The sequence below is a fragment of the Spermophilus citellus genome, assembly GCF_964194105.1.
Source record: "Spermophilus citellus genome assembly, chromosome: 7".
In the NCBI taxonomy this organism is placed as follows: domain Eukaryota; kingdom Metazoa; phylum Chordata; class Mammalia; order Rodentia; family Sciuridae; genus Spermophilus; species Spermophilus citellus.
In genome coordinates, this window is record NC_138188.1 from 100,334,309 (window position 1) to 100,350,808 (window position 16,500).

Genomic DNA, 16,500 nt, shown 5'->3' on the forward strand with positions numbered 1-16,500 from the left:
ACATTTCACCTCTATAGCTAAGTTATCTATAAACTGGCTGAGAGCTATTATTTAGTGAATTTTTTTTCTCCCAATACAAGATAATTCTTAAAGCCCCTCTCCTGACTTCCCTGATATCCTCAGACACTATAAGACTTATATGAGCAAGATATTGTGAAAAAAGAGATTACAACTTTGGTCATTCATTCACTTATTTGTGTATCTCGCAAACAGTCAGTGCTAATCAGGTGAATAAGCTCAGGCCCTACTGCAAGAAATTCATAGTTTTGTGGGAGAGATGAAGAATAGAGTAATAGTTCATATGGTCACAACAAAGCCAAGATTCTTACAAAATGGGTATACAGGAGAGACTGTAAGATCTATTAGGGGAAGAAAGTTGCCATACCTTATGTACAAACTAAAAAGAACAACGGGTGATTCTATAGTTCTTTATCTTCCCCTTGCAGCCTTCACTGTAATCTTCCTGGTCTGCTCTACAACCCAAGGTCTGAATTATGATTATTTTGCCTAGCATAAGGATGATAATTTCCAGAAATTATTTGAAACACTTTAAAATTTCTGTTTCAGAGATCTGCCTATACTGGCCTGCGCAGAACTCAGGCTCTCAGTATGCCCAAGTTCATCCCTCTACCAGGGGGGGGCAGACACCTACCTGAGCCCAGCCTCAGGCATAGGACCACCCCTTCTGACCAGCAGACTACCAGGCAGAGGCCAGGCCAAGCCCAGATCTGCCCACACCAGCCTGCATGGGACCCAGGCTCACAGTAGGCCCAGGTCCATCCCCCCACCAGCAGACACCCTCCAGAACCCAGCCTCCGACACAGTATCACCTCTTCCTACCAGCAGACTACCTTGGGAGCCCAGGCCCAGCCCAGATCTGCCCACACCAACTTGCACAGGACCCAGGTCCAGGGTAGGTCTCAGTTCACACCCCCACCACCTGGGAGCCTAAGCCTAACCCACTTCCATCCTGGGACACTGTAGTCATTGTACATGTAGTAGCCCCTAACTTTTTGAAAATAGACAGGGCCTAGAAGCAGCTGTATCTCAGAACAGGCATCCCAAAGAGAATGTGAGGCCCACCCTTTCAGCCCCATCTATGTATTACTTACATCTTGGGGCACCTCCACTATTATCTTGAGTTACCTCAGCTATTGTCTCCACCACCTTTACTTGAAATAACAGACATTGAGGGACACTAGCAGGGTCTGGAAGCCCAACCTCAAGGTGAGGTACAGACAATCTTCATGAGTACTATAAGAATATAGAGTAGAAACTGTCATATCTCAGATTCACATTGCAAGAAAGGAAGACACATAGACAACATGAAAATCCAAGGGAGGAAAGTTCCCCAAACAAACCAAGATACTACATTAACAGAACCCATGGACAACGAAGTTGATGAAATGTCAGAGAAGGAGTTCAGAAGGTTTATAATTAAAATGATCTGTGAATTAAAGAATGACCTAAGTGAGCAAATACAGCAAAAATTGAGCACTCCAACAAGGAGATAAGAGAGCAAATACAGGTAGCAAAAGATTACTTAAAGAGATTCAGCTATAGAACAGGTAATTTCAGGTTGCCATTCGCCTGCGTCTCGCAGACACATTACTCAGGCTCAGTGCTAAAGAACCGGCGGAAACTGCTTCTTGGAGCCTGCTCCTATCAGAACATACACCGAGCCAGGAGCGGCCAAATTCCGGCTCCCGGAACTGCTCTGGCCCAGGGCTAAAGAACCCGCGGAAACTGCTTCTCGGTCCGGGTCCTGCTGAATACTGTGGAGGCCAGAGGGGCAGAGCAGAGCCGCCACCTGTGCCTGGAACAGGCCCAGCTACCTGCCGGTTTGGCAGTCATGTCACCCCATTTGGAGTAGGGGCAGAGCAGAGCCGCTGCCTGCGCCTGCAAGGTAGGCAGACCTGTGACCGACCGGCAGGACAGACCCAGCGGCCCGCCAGCATGGTAGACAGATCACCCCAATTGGAGGAAGAGCACAGCCGCCGCCTGCCCCTGAAAGGGAGACTTTTCAACTATACAAGAGCAATATAAATATATAGGGGGAAAATTTCAAAAACACAACAGTTTCACCAAGCAGAAAGAAACGCTAGCAGTATGAAAAGACAAGGAAAGAAAGGACCACAAGCAATGCAGGTCAACTCAACCTTAGAAGAGGTAATAGGTGCAGCAGATGGAATGTCAGATAAAGAATTCAGGATATACATGCTTCAGGGAAAGGGAGAGAGAAGGGAAATTGCATGGAAATGGAAGGAGACCCTCAGGGTTATACAAAATTACATATAAGAGGAAGTGAGGGGTAAGGGAAAAATAATACAAGGGGGAGAAATGAATTACAGTAGATGGGGTAGAGAGAGAAGAGGGAAGGGGAGGTGAGGGGAGGGGGGATAGTAGAGGATAGGAAAGGCAGCAGAATACAACAGACACTAGTATGGCAATATGTAAATCAATGGAAGTGTAACTGATGTGATTCTGCAATCTGTATACGGGGTAAAAATGGGAGTTCATAACCCACTTGAATCAAAGTGTGAAATATGATATATCAAGAACTATGTAATGTTTTGAACAACCAACAATAAAAAATAAATAAATAAATAAATAAATAAATAAATAAATAAATAAAATACAAAATAGGGCTTTGAAAAAAAAGAAAAAGAAAAAAAGAATAAAGCTGAGAAAACAATAAAAAAAGATTACTTAAAGAAAGAAACAGAGACACTGAAAAAAAAGTCAGAAATCCTTGAAATGAAGGATATAATAAACCAAATAAAAAACTCAATAGAAAGCATAACCAACAGACTAGATCACTAAGAAGAAAAAATGTCAGATAATGAAGACAAAATATACAATCTGGAAAATAAAGTTGATCACACAGTAAAGGTAGTAAGAAACCATGAACAGAAGATTCAAGAATGATGGGACAGCATCAAAAGAACAAATATAGGAATTATTGGAGTAGAGGAAGGCACAGAGTTTCAAACCAAAGGAATGCACATCTCTTCAATGGGATAATATCATAAAATTTCCCAGGCATGAAGAACAAATTGGAAAAACAAATACAAGAGGCTTACAGGACACCAAATGTACAAACTTACAACAGATCTACACCAAGGCACATTATAATGAAAATGCCTAGCATACAGAATAAGGATAGAATCTTAAAAGCCTCAAGACAGGAATCAGATCATATATAGGGGGAGACCAATTCATATCTCAGCAGATTTTTCAACCCAGTCTCTTAAAGCCAGGTGATCATGAAACAACATATACCAAGATCTGAAAGAAAATCAATGCCAATCAAGAATCTTATATCCAGCAAAACTAAGCTTTAGATTTGATGATGAAATAAAAACCTTCCATGATAAAAAAAAAAGTTAAAAGAATTTACAACTAGAAAGCCTGCACTACAGAACATCCTCAGCAAAATATTTCATGAAGAGAAAATGAAAAACAAGGATGAAAATTAGCAGAGGGAGGTATTACACTAAAGGAAAACCTAATTAGAGGAGAAACCAAGTCACGTTAAATACCAAACATAAACAAAAATGACTGGGAATACAAATCATGTCTCAAAAATAATCCTGAATGTTAATGGCCTAAACTCACCAGTCAAAAGACATAGACTAGCAGATTGGATTTTAAAAAAAGACTGAACAATATTCTGCCTCCAAGAGACTCATCGGAAAAGACATCCACAGGATAAAGGTGAAGGATTGAGAAAAATCATACTCACATGGACTGCGGAAGCAAGCAGGGTTTTCCATCCTCATACTAAATAAAGTAGACTTCAAGCTAGAGTCAATCAAAAAGGGTAAAGAAGGACACTACATACTGCTCAAGGGAACCATACATCAATACGACTTAACAATTATATATGCCCCCAACAATGGAGCATCTATGTTCATCAAACAAACTCTTCTCAAGTTCAAAAGTCAAACAGACCACAACACAATAATTTTGGGTGACTTTAACACACCTCTTTTATCACTAGATAGATCTTCCAAACAAAAGCTGAACAAAGAAACTATAGAACTCAATAATATAATCAATAACTTAGACTTAACTGATATATATAGAATATTTCATCCTTCAACGAGAAAATACACTTTCTTCTCAGCAGCACATGGAACCTCTCTAAAATAGACCAGATATTATACCAAAAAGCAACTCTTAGAAAATATAAAAAAGTAGAGATACTACCCTGCATTCTCTCAGATCATAATGGAATGAAATTAGAAATCAATGATAAAAAATAAAAGCTACTCTTACACCTGGAGACTAAATAATATGCTACTGAATGAACAAGTGGTGGCAGGAGATATCAAAGAGGAGATTTAAAAATTTTTAGAGGTGAATGAGAACACAGATACAACATATCAAAATTTCTGGGACACTATGAAAGCAGTTCTAAGAGGAAAGTTCATTGCATGGAGTTCATTCCTTAAAAGAAGAAAAAGTCAACAAATAAATGACTTAACATTACATCTCAAAGACCTAGAAAAAGAACAAATCTACACCAAAAGCAGTAGAAGACAGGAAATATTTAAAATCAGAGCTGAAATCAATGAAATTGAAACAAAAGAAACAATTGAAAACATTGACAAAACAAAAAGCTGGTTTTTTGAAAAAATAAATACATTTGACAGACCCTTAGCCATGCTAACGAAGACAAGGAAAGAAAAAACTCAAATTATGAACATACAGAATGAAAAAGGAAATATCACAACAGACACTACAGAAATACAGAAGATAATTAGAAATTATTTTGAAAACTTGTACTCCAATAAAATAGAAAATATCAAAGGCATCAACAAATTTCTAGAGTCATATAATTTGCCTAAATTGAATCAGGATGATATACACAATTTAAACAGATCAATTTCAAGTGACAAACTATAAGATACCATCAGAAGTCTACCAGCTAAGAAAAGCCCAGGACCGGATGGACATAGCCGAGTTCTACAAGACCTTTAAAGAAGAACTAATACCAACTCTTCAACTTATTTCAGGAAATAGTAAAAAAGGCAGCACTTACAAACTCATTCTATGAGACCAATATCACCCTGATTCCAAAACCAGACAAAGACACATCAAAGAAAGAAAACTTCAGACCAATATCTCTAATGAACATAGATGCAAAAATTCTCAATAAAATTCTGACAAATCAGATATAAAAACATATCAAAAAGATCATCACCACAATCAAGTGGGATTCCAGGGATGCAAGGGTGTTTCAACATATGGAAATCAATAAATTTAATTCATCACATCAATTAGCTTAAAGATAAGAATCATATGATCATCTCCATAGTCACAGAAAAAGCATTTGACAAAATACAGCACCCCTTCATGTTCAAAACACTAGAAAAATTAGGGATAACAGGCTATCTATGCTAAGCCCCAGGCCAACATCATTCTAAATGGAAAAAAATGGAAGGCATTCCCTCTAAAAACTGGAACAAGGCAGGGGTGCCCTCTTTCACCACTTCTATTTAACATAGTTCTTGAAACACTGGCCAGAGCAATTAGAGAGACAAAAGAAATTAAAGGGATACACATAGGAAAAGAAGGACTCAAATTGGCACTATTTGCTGATGATATGATTCTACACCTAGAAGACCCTAAAAGTTTCCCCAGAAAACTTCTAGAAATAGTAAATAAATTCAACAAACTAGCAGGATATAAATTAAACACCCATAAATCAGATGTATTTCTGTATATCAGTGACAAATCCTTAGAAAGGGAAATGTGAACAAATACCCCATTTACAATAGCCTCAAAAATAAAATACTTGGGAATCAACTTAACAAAAGAGGTGAAAGATCTATATAATGTAAATTACACAGCCCTAAAGAAAGAATCAAAGAAGAACTTAGAAGATGGAAAGATCTACCTTGCTTTTGGATAGGCAGAATTAATATTATCAAAATGACCATTCTACCAAAAGTACTATACAGATTCAATGCATTCTGATCAAAATCATAATGACATTCCTCATAGAAATAGATAAAGCAGTCATGAAATTCATCTGGAAAAATAATAGCTAAAGCAATCCTTAGCAAGAAGAGTAAAGCAGATGGCATCACTATACTAGATCTTAAACTATACTATAGAGCAATAAGTAACAAAACATCATGGTATTGGCACCAAAACAGACTGGTAGACCAGTGGTACAGAATAGAGGACACAGAGACTAACTCACAAAATTACAATTATCTTATATTGGACAAAGCTGCCAAGAACATTCATTGGAGAAAAGATAGCACCTTTAACAAATGTGCTGGGAAAACTGGAAAGCCATATGCAAGAAAATGAAATTAAACCCCTATCTCTCACCATGCACAAAATTCATCAAATTTTAAAATGGATCAAGGACCTAGCAATAAAACCTGTAACCCTGCATCTAATAGAAGAAAAAGTAGGCCCTAATCTCCATCATGTGGGATTAGGCCCCAACTTCCTTAATCAGACTCCTTAGCACAAGAATTAAAATCAAGACTGAATAAATGGGATGGATTCAAACTAAAAAGTTTCTTCTCAGCAAAAGAAACAATCTGTGTTTCTTTTGTTTTCCTAATGATCTATTATTTTTCTATTATTCAATGACATTGTCCTAGAAAAAGAAAAGTCCTACATTCACACCTAAGGATGAATGTAGCACTACACTTCAACTTACAAAGCCAAAAGTTTCCTGATCATTAGTCAGGAAAATGCTTTTGTAAGCATTCCTGTCTCATATATAAATAAAAAAAAATTAAAAATTATGTTTCAATAGCATAGAAATAGTGAATAGAGAGCCTACATCTTGGGAGCAAATTTTTACCCCTCACACATCAGATAGAGCATTAACCTCTAGTATATATAAAGAATATAGATAGAGCACTAATCTCTAGGGTATATAAAGAACTCAAAAAGCTAAGCACCAAAAAACCAAATAACCCAATCAATAAATGGGCCAAGGACCTGAACAGACACTTCTCAGAAGATGATATACAATCAATCAATAAATATATGAAAAATGTTCATTATCACTAGCAATTAGAAAAATGCTAATCAAAACTACTCTAAGATTTCATCTCACTCCAGTCAGAGTGGCAGCTAATAAGAATACTAAGGACAATAAGTGTTGACAAGGATGTGGGGATAATGATACACTCATACACTGCTGATGGGACTGCAAATTGGTGCAGCCAATATGGAAAGCAGTATAGAGATTACTTGGAAAATTGGGAATGGAACCACCATTTGACCCAGCTATCCCTCTCCCCAATCTACATCCAAAGGACTTAAAAACAGCATACTACTGGGGCATAGCCACATCAATGTTTATAACAGCACAATTCACAATAGCTAAACTGTGGAACCAACCTTGTGCCCTTCAATAGATGAATGGATTAAAAAAATGTGGCATATATACACAATGGAATATTACTCAGCAATAAAAGAGAATAAAATCATGCCATTTGTAGGTAAATGGATGGAGTTAGAGAAGATAATGCTAAGTGAAGTTAGCCAATCTACAAAACCAAATGTTAAATATTTTCTCTGATATAAGGAGGATGATTCATAGTGGTGTAGGGAGTGGGATCATGGGAAGAATAGATGAACTCTAGATAGGGCAGAGGGGTGCAGGGGAAGGGAAAGGGGCAGGGGGTTAGAAATGATGGTGGAATGTGATGGATATTATTATCCGAAGTACATGTATGATGACATGAATTGGTGTAAATATACTTTGTATACAACCAGAGATATGAAAAATTGTGCTCTATATGTGTAATAAGAATTGTAAGCATTCCGCTCTCATATATAAATAAAAAAAAAATAATTTTAAAAAATTTGTGTTTCAATAGCGTAGATATTATAGGATCCTTGAATACAGCCTGTTGAATCTGGCTTATTTCCCAAGTTAAAAGTGTCATCAAAAATGGAGGTTGGCCCAACTGAATTGATGCATCTGATTATCTATATTAAGAAAAAATAAGAAGCCAGCAATATTCTAAGATATTAAGCATATCTGTTTTTGAAAACAAGCCAAAACTCATGGTAGGAAATTTTGTCATGAACAATTTATTAACTTTTGGCTTTGTAAGTTGATGTGTAGTGCTACATTCATCCTGAGGTGTGAATCTAGGACTTTTCTTTTTCTAGGACAATGTCATTGTATAATAGAAAAATAATGGATCATTAGTCAGGAAAACCAGGGTTTGGTTTCAGCTCTGCCATTAACTAGCAAATTGGACTCAGCAAAATTATTCAAACCCAGGATCTTTTCTATTAAATAATTTTTTTAAAATAACTTTATTTTATTTGTTTATTCTTTTTTTTTTTTTTTTTTTTAAATATGGTGCTAAAGATTGAACCCAGGGCATCACACATGCTAAGCAAGCGCTCCACCACTGAACCGCAATCCCAATCCCTAAATGAAGTTTTTTTTTTTTAATACTTTTATTTATTTATTTTTATGTGGTGCTGAGGATCAAACACAGTGCCTCACACATGCTAGGTGAGCGCTCTATTGCTGAGCTACAACCCCAGCCCTTAAATGATGTTTAATGTTCCCAAAGTTTCCTATCATCTCTGAGAGTCACTGCAAGGGTGTTTGTTGAGTGCCTGTGGTTGACAAGCTAGGCTCCATGCATAAGAAACTAGTACAGGAACATGACATTGGTTGGGTTCTCTGTAAAACAGATTCCCAGGTGGGGATTGGCAAGCAGGTGATTTATGAGGGCATGCGTTTGGGGAAGGTCCCTGAGGAAGGGAAGGAAAGGGAATGATGAGAATGAACAGGACAAGTAAAGCTGTGCCAGTTTGAATGGAAAACTCTGATGGGATGGCCTTTCAGAGCTGTCAGTTAGGAAAGCAGCCTGGGCCTTGATGACCTTTTGCTGAGTAGCCATTTGATATAGTCTGGAATGAAGTAGCTCCCCTTAACTGAAGCAACCCCCAAAGGGGGCTGATAATTGAGAATTCCTAGCAGTAGCACTTCCTACAGCTAGAAGAGTGAGTTCTTCTCTTGAGGAGAGAAATGAGTATCCACCATAGGACGTCTGTGTGCTCTCACACTCTGTGAGCTTCAGAGGGATACATGTGGAGATATCTAACACTGTGTCTGTTCTCAGTAAGGGTTCACTTGTCCATCCATCCCCATCTTTCCATGCACACTTTAATTGCCATCCCCCCCCCACCAAAGATCATAGAACTTACTGTTCATTTCCCTTACTAGTAAAAAGGAATTCCTATTTGAAGCAGGATACTGAATTTATGAAGTTCCTTCCAACCTGAAGATCTCTCTCTATTCTATAACCCTATGTTAGTTATCAATGATAAATAACAATTAAATATTACCCTACAATTTACATGGTATTTTAAAATATGTTATTTTATTTAATTTTCACAGCTAGCTTATGGGGTAGGCGAAGCTGATTTTAATAGTCTCACTGTAGAGCTGGGGTTTGGTAACTTGTTCAAGGTCATGAAGCCAGGATGAAAAGGAAGGCTCTGAATCCAGTTCTGCCAATTTCTGGCCCAGGGTTGTTTCCACTGTGGCATTCATCAGGATCTCATAGGTTATCAGTAGCTGATAGGACCCAGACTTGAGGCAACCTATAGTCCTAGAGCCTTTTCTCAGCTGAAGCTGAGCAACTGGGCAGCATTGACATCTAGGGGCAGGGAGCCTATGAGCATTGCATAATGTTGTGTGTACTCTGTCAGTTGACCCACTGAACTTGGTAATTTCACACACAGAGCTGCACAGGTTACTCCCTGTGACTTAGCATGAATTTCCTGGTAAAGTGGGAAAGTCCTGGCAGGCAAAAGTGATGTGTCACCATGCCATAGGCCAGTGTTTTCTCAGCCTTAATTTGTATCAGTCTCCTGCAGATCTTGTTAAAATGCAGACTCTGGTTCAGAAGGCTTGAGATTCTTCATTTTAAGAAAGAGACCAGATGACCAGGTTTTCACACCCCTAGTGACAGAAATCTACAATCTTTCACAAAAGGAACAAGACTGGTTCTTGCTTCCAAGGCTAATTGGAGTCAGTGATCTGAAAGAAATAATGGTACTGTAGTTACGGATTCTTTTTCTTCTTCTTCTTCTTTTTTTTTCTTCTTCTTCTTGGTACCAGGGATTGATGCCAGGGTGCTAAACCCCAGTCCTTTTTAATCTTTCTACCTCTTCCCAATTTCCACCTATTCTAAAGCAGAAAGGAAGGTGGTAAAGAAGGGAAGAAGTCACTAAAAAAAAAACAAGAGGGAGCTGGGCATGGTGGCACATGCCTCCTAGTGACTTGGAAGGCTGAGGCTGGAGGAACACGAGTTCAAAGCCAGCCTTAGCAACTGCAGGGCACTAAGCAATTCAGTGAGACCCTGTCTCTAAATAAAATACAAAATAGGGCTGGGGACATGGCTCAGTGGTTGAGGGCCCCTGAGTTCAATCCCCGATATGCCCCCCCTCCCCTCCACACCCACACACAAAAAAAAAAAAAAGAAAAAAAGAAAAAGAGAGAGAGAGAGAAAATAATACATGGTCACAACTAATCAAACTATAGGTTTGTGTGACACTAGTCACATCAGCCTGACACAGTGTGGAACCTCTTCTTATTTAGCAAGGTCAGTATTACTCATTTTGTGAAAGAGACGAGGAAATCATGAGATGAGATCTGCAGACATCAGAAGGAAGATGCTATAGGCAGACATACAGAATAAAGGAGGCCTTTGGGTTTGAAGCTAAGAGTCAAGCCCTGTGATCCTGTAAAACCAGCTCCATTAAATGGACTGTGGATGGATATTTACGCAACAGAGCACCCCTCTCTGCTGTCCCTGGGGTGTTGATTTACTCCTTGATGGTGTCTGTACTGTAGAATATGGCTTCATTTCCTGGCTTCTCAAGGCTGGTGGAGGGTGGGAGGAAACAGATGCTTTTGAAGTGATTTCCCTGCTAAAACATTCACATTTCCTAAGGAGAATGAAATATTTTCTGAGTTTCCACTGCATGGTTTCTCCAAGCAATAGAAGGAGGGGGCAGGGAATGGAAGCTGGAAACAGCCTTAGTCAGGAACGTTCTTAGGAATAATACTGAGGTGGGGTGAGGGGTTCTTTATCTTATATGGCAAGCTCTGTAAAAGCAATGAGAAGAAATATAAAATTCAGGTCCTCTCATCAGGGAACAGTCAATGCGGTGGTGGAATATACATGTGAACAAAATATTTAAAACAGACCTTGTCAAAGCCTCTGCAGTATTCTGTTCAGACCAAGTGCCCACTGTCAGTTACCTGCTGTCTTCTTCCTTTCTCCATTCTAGTTTGAGGTTAGTCTCATTCAAGTCTCAGGTCTGGTCTGGGGTGGCGGTATTGGGTAGGGCAGGGTTGGTGCTGACAGCCATTGTCTGTTTGTGTTCCTGTGTTCTCAGGGGTGTGTGTGTGTGTATGTGTGTGTGTGTGTGTGTGTGTGTGTGTGTGTGTGTGTGTGTGTTTGTGTATGTGTGTTGGGGGAGGGCAATGGTTGAGGTTTTCCAGGAGCATGTGTCTCAGGAGACTTGGTGGGGAGAACTGAGTTCAGGCCCTGGCGCCAGCCTTCCAGAGAGAAATCAGAAGCATGGTAATTAAGCATCTCCCCCCTCAGGCATATCGAGAGGAGTTCACTTTCCCTTAACGCCAGCCTGCATAGAAGAAAACCAGGAGAAAACAGCAGGGTTCCTTGCTTTCTCAGCTCAGGATTCCTGAAGCACATGGTAAGAAGGTGTTTTTCTATCTGTCACAGATGCCACTAGCTGTCGACTTGAGCATCCTGGTTTTCATGAAACTTTTTTACCCACTAGTTCAAATGGTTTATTACAAAGAAATCACATTCTATCCTTGAACACTGAAAACTGTGTCTTTTTGAGAAAATGGCACAGTGTGAGTGAAGCAGGGAGATAGAAAAGGGATGTATAATTTTACTTAAAGAGAATCTCCATGGAAGTGAAAATAACCGGAAACTTAGTTTCTGCTCTTCTTTTGCCAGAGCACGTGCAGTTTTCTGATTGATTTGTATTTGATTATTCTATTGAGTTCTGCAACAGGCCTTGAGCTAGACATTGCAAAGGCTGTGTCACAGATGACATGACTGAACCTCTGATAGACATGACTTGTCCAAAGTTACCTGATTAGTAAGTGGCAGATTTGGGATTCAATAAAAGGTGTTCTTTTTCCTTCCAGTGCACTGTGGTAGTTCTCCAAAAATGGTCTGTTGCTGTCTTCCTTATGTCAACTCTGTTTCAGGGATCTATCTTATTATTGCCTGTAGAAAACGGTTTCCTATCCACTTTGTAATTCTTGGTCACACCCTTGACTATTATGATTTAAACTGATTTATAAAAGACCAGAATCTCCCTAGTTGATTCTAGGAGGGTATAGAAAGGCCAAAATTGGTCATACTTCTCCTTAAACCTGCTGGAATTATAAAGGAAGCACAGGGCATCTGCTTCACAGCTGGTGCTGTGAAGATGATCCCAGATTCCACATTCTGGCATAAACCCAGTGGGAGGCAGGACAGAGGAGTAGGTAGGTGCTAATGTGGAGTTTGGGAGTCAGACTTTAGTACATATTCTTATCTACTATGGAATGTTTAATCTTTTGGGGCTTCAATTTACACATTCTAAAACAGGGATAATAATACCTCTCTCAGAGGATCACTGTGACAATTAAAGTGAAGAACACATGTGAAGTGGTCAGTAGGAAAGCTGGTCCCACAATATTGTGATTACTGTTTTTAGGTGCATAAGCTTTGCAGTAGGACCCTGCACAAAAAGCTTTGATCTTAAAGACTTGCAAGAATTCAGAGTAAGTTGAGTGCAATTCAACTGAAAGTCATTTGCTTTCAGCTCTGTGATTTTACAGGGCTAGAAAATCCCACCAAACTGTAAGCTCTGAAGAGTCAAGACTGTATTTCATGTATCCTCACAGTTATCAACCAGAGGAACTTACATGGAAAAGGTATTCAATGAATTCTGGTAGACCAGGGTGAGATGGCTTGAGGTAATGTGTGTGAGTGTGTGTGTGTAGGAGAAAGATGAGAGGATGGGAGTAAGAATTTGACCACAACAATACAAGGTCTTTGGGGTCCTTCTTTACAGTGAAAGAATATGTGCTCCTTTCGGGCACATATTCTTTCTCTGTATTTTGCTAGATAGCATTTTCTTCAGGAAACATCTTCAATTCTTGCTTTTGTATGTTGGCTATAATAAACTCTGCTTCATAGGGATATGAGAATCTGCATTCACAATGAAGGAGGTAAGCAGTTGCCTAAAGAGAAAATTTCCAACACCGTTCAGCTTCAGAGACTACTTAGACTAACAATGTTTAAGTATACTACCCTGCTATTCTTGGCCCAGCCCACTGTCCTCCTGAGTATTCACTGAATCCACGTTCTTGCCAGTCTCATTCTACTTTGTAGGCCAAATTGGAATTCAGGGCAGTACAGGGCAGGGTGGGGGGAGGGAGGATATTCCCCTGGTCATTGCCATGGTCATGAAAACCTGCACATTTGGCAAAGCAGACTTTGTTCTTAGCTTAAATGAACTCTCCCTTTCAACTCCTTTCCAATGGACTTTTCTATCTTTGTCCATTGAGATCCCCATTTCTAAACTGAGAAGAGTAGGGAGGTTCTATATTTAAGAAATGTAAGGAATTGAAATCAAGAAATCCTTTTTTAATCTGCTTAACTTGGTATGATAATTACCAAAATGATAAGGTATTTTTTGATAAGAAGAGATGTCTATATTTATTGAAAGACAAAAGAAACTATGACCAGGTGTTATATGAAAGTCAATGAGAACCCTATGTACTCATAAATGGCTCTCTTGTTATGGCATCGAAAATGCTCTGTGATTGCTTTTATTATTTGTAGAACCTAAGGTCCTACATTAAAAACATTCAGTCAGAATGAACCAGATAGACCCAGAATCATATTCTAGCTTTGTCTATAAGCAGATCTAAAATCTTAGGAAAATTACTTCAGTCTCCTTATTCTGTAAAATGGCAAATATAATACATTCCTTGTTTGATTGTGGTATAGAATAGAAATAAAGGATGTAAAGTGCTTTTTGAAGCCTTGTGTATATCAGATGAACAATAAATATATTTATTTTAATATTCAGAGCCTATTTCTCCATAAGGCACTTACTAAATATGAATGTGCCTCTTCATAGGAGTAATACTCTTGGTTTGTCAGATTAACTACCTTGGAAAACAGTGAGAGCTTAAGGAATAGGAGAGAGAATAAAGGATGTTAGGAGAAGCAGCACAGGGAAATGGACAGATACAGTTGGCAGGTCAAACCCAGGCAGACACTTGAGGTTGGGTAACCAGAAGATAGCAAAAGAGCCTTGGGAGCCTGAGAAAGGGAGATGACAAAACTGGAAGGGGCCAGTGCCCCAGACTGTACTAGAAACAGACAAATATTGCTAAGATTTTCCCAATTGTGCCCATGAACCTCATGCCAAGGACTATTAGAGTTCACATCACAGAGCACAGGCACTTCATTACTGATGCAGCTCACAAAGGCTTCCAGAGAGTTCTATTCTCTGCTACCTCCAGTGCAGCAGAAGAGAGTCAGCTTAGAGACAAACTGAACATTTTATAAAACATTGAAAACATTATGAAGACAAAATGAAAACCAGGTAACAGGTATATTCTTGTAGCTGGTCAGTTGACTGATTACCCTTTTATGAGAGACGAGCTTGGAGAATTGGTCTGAAGGCAGCATCCAAAATTCTTTTCCCATTTTATGTAGATTGTGTCTGCTGTTATGTGTTTTATTTACAAAATAATCAGGTTCCTTCCTCCCCTGAAGCCTACCTAGTACCTGGATCACTAAGGTTATATTAGCACGTGTTTGTGTGCTAATTAAAGGCTGAAGAAATTAAATTCTTTTTACCATGTTGAGGTGGAGAAAAGATTTTTTTTTTCTGGGAAATTGAACTTCCATTGATACATGATTTTTTTTTTTTAAGTAACTATACTGTGAGTCCAGGCTGCTGGAAGCCCTCTGTCTCTCACACACCTACCTACTCAAATAGTGATATTTCCATTCAAGGACCATCAAAAAATTTCTGAAATTGGCTTCAAGTAAAGATTTATGTGATTTGATGTTTGTAAGGAACATTCATCATGGAGAGGGGACCAATAACACCTGCCCTCTTTCATAAGTCAAAGCAAAAATATATAGATGGTTTGGAGTTTGCTGGGCCTAGTGAACAATTTGTGGGTGAATTATCTTTGCTGTCACTCCACTTTCTTCTTGAATTGCACCCACAAAAAAGTAATTTGCCTCCTATGCATATTTTAGCTGAGTGATACATTTAAAGAACACCTGCCATATTGCAGCCAGAGTCTTTGATGAAAAAAGGAAAAAAAAAACCACTCAATTTCAGCAAAACCTCAAGCATAGAAATAGCTAAGGGAAATGCAGCAGCCATCTGGGATGCCTGGCCAAAGAAGGAGATATGCCCAGTTGTAGTACAGTAAGTGTGAAGTCTTTTTTCTTATTTGGCCTACAATGTTGATTTAATTATATTTTTAAAAAAGAAAGGAAAATACTTTAAAAAGCAATGCTCACCATTTGTAATTAAGGAAAACAGACTATTTTAAGGAAGCATCTGACCAAGGCGTGAAGAGAGGTAACTGGGGTCCACTAGAGGGAAGAAAACAGAATTACCCAAGGCACTGTAAGCATTAGTTTTCTACTATCATACTTTCATTTATTCAGCAGTTCCAGACATTTAATTCTTGCTATAAGTGTACCAAGCAGGCATTGAAGTTCCTATTATTTAGATAAAAACATATTGACTATATCAAGTATTGACCTAAGTGAAAGAGATTTTATTCAATCCAAAGCATGTTCTCATTACTCAAATTACATTCTACTTTCTTGCTTATTCTTTATAACACATGCAGACAAATGTTGTTTTGTTATTAATCATGTATTTCAACTATTCATTCAACATTAATTTAATCAACATTTGTTGGAAACCTCCTATTTCCTAAAGATTACAAGGGATATAGCAGTTCATAAGGCTAGGTGTCCCTTCTTGTAGCCTGGTTGGGGCAATAAAGTGAAAGAGAAGGAACAGTATAAAGTATGCCAAAAGAGAAATATGCCTCTTTGCTTCCCCATTTCTCATTTCCACAGATAATCAATAATTAATCCTATTTTATATTTTTCTCATACCTGTCTTCCAAGGAAACCAAATGCTTTGCATATATTATCTTGTCAACACTCCCAATAGTAGAACAGCTTCATAGCTGAGTTCCAAAAACCTATCAGCTTATAAAACTATGTGCAGCTAATCTTACACTTTCCCAAGTCATAGCAGTGACATACTGTGTTGCAATTAGCATTAGTGATCTGAAGTACCCAATACCATCACTGGGGTCACACACCTAGGTTTTATGTAGATCTGCATGCACACACAGCCTCAATTTTTCTTTATAGATTATGAACTGACAAGGCA

At 38.6% G+C, this 16,500-nt stretch overlaps 1 protein-coding gene across 9 annotated transcripts in view; it reads left to right on the forward strand.

Annotated features, from left to right (window-relative positions):
- Window positions 1-16,500, forward strand: part of GAP43 (growth associated protein 43) — a 368,423-nt gene that overhangs the window by 50,013 nt on the left and 301,910 nt on the right. Inside the window, exon 4 of one of the 9 annotated variants that reach the window (XR_014023151.1) lies at window positions 844-913. The exons of the other annotated variants lie outside the window; for them this stretch is intronic. The gene's annotated coding sequence lies outside the window, so the exon portion shown is untranslated. The remainder of the gene's footprint in view (window positions 1-843; window positions 914-16,500) is intronic. 9 annotated transcript variants of the gene reach the window in all.